This window comes from Micropterus dolomieu, unplaced genomic scaffold (assembly GCF_021292245.1).
Source record: "Micropterus dolomieu isolate WLL.071019.BEF.003 ecotype Adirondacks unplaced genomic scaffold, ASM2129224v1 contig_12127, whole genome shotgun sequence".
NCBI classification, from domain to species: Eukaryota; Metazoa; Chordata; class Actinopteri; order Centrarchiformes; family Centrarchidae; genus Micropterus; species Micropterus dolomieu.
The window spans coordinates 375-1,368 of record NW_025741113.1 but is presented as its reverse complement, the minus strand read 5'-3'; the positions used below and the strand labels follow the sequence as shown (position 1 = coordinate 1,368).

Sequence of the window (994 nt, the reverse complement as noted above, 5' to 3'; positions counted from 1 at the left end):
TTTAACAGCCATGCCGGTCCCAAATATCCCCTCGTCGTCTGCCAATCAAAAGTGCAAATCTCGCTGCCTTCTTTGAGGCTTCAGCTGGCTGAAAGCGGCCGCCCCGCCCCCGCGACTGGCGCCTTTTTCGGTCCGGCGTCCGGCAGAGCGACGAACCTCTGCGTTTGGGTCAGTGTTTTGGTTTTACACAAGGCAGGAGAAGGGTGCACCGCTCCCGGAGGCACTGCAATACCGGGTCGATGCGTAGAGCGGACGGAGCAAGCCCCTCGTCTCAGCTCCCGGTGCTAAAAATCCATTTAATATGTTGCCCCCTTATAGGGGACATATCAGATATTAAACTGATAAGAACAGATACTACACTTGATCTTAGCCAAAAGGCCGAGAAGCGATAACCCCAACTGGTTGCTTCCAGCGCCCACCTCCCGGAGCAGTTCTCCCCCTGCCGTGGCGCAGTGGTTTCAACTGCGCATAACAACGGCTGCGTCTCAGCACCTCCGCCCGAGCGCTCCTCGTCGCACCGCTCAACCTCGGCGAGGGCGGCGTTTTATTTCCTTTTCACAAACGCACGAGGCTCGGCCACACGGCAGAGCCTGCCAAAAATAGTTTTAACTCATTGGCGTCCCTCTCCACGGAAGTCTTTAGTAAAAGGCGAAAGACTTGTACGTTATAAAGAGAAACCCGAGTAAGTACAGGCCCCTCCTCCAGAGCCGCCGACGAGCCTAGTCGTCCCGGTCACTACCCTCACAGTAAGCCTCACTCTGCCTCTCGAGTCCCAAGTACCAGGCCACACCCGTTCCCCTACCCCTCCCCAGGTCATGGCAGGCTCTATCAAATCGGGCTGCGGAGAGACGAAGGCCTGGCTTTTGGACAGAGGCTACCGAACGACTCGGGCTCTTGTAGCCTCTCGATGACGAGTGAGAGAAAGGGAGGGGAAATGGGGCCGATCGCTTCTCGGCCTTTTGGCCTAGACTGCAATCGCCTCCTCTTTCTGGTT

General features: G+C 56.8%; 2 non-coding genes across 2 annotated transcripts; both read right to left on the bottom strand.

Annotated features, from left to right (window-relative positions):
• Positions 1-198: 198 nt before the first annotated feature.
• Positions 199-390, bottom strand: LOC123965975. The gene has a single exon (XR_006823828.1). It is a non-coding gene; the product is annotated as a U2 spliceosomal RNA (small nuclear RNA).
• A 183-nt stretch (positions 391-573) lies between these two features.
• On the bottom strand, positions 574-686 carry LOC123965976. The gene has a single exon (XR_006823829.1). It is a non-coding gene; the product is annotated as a U5 spliceosomal RNA (small nuclear RNA).
• Positions 687-994: the final 308 nt, after the last annotated feature.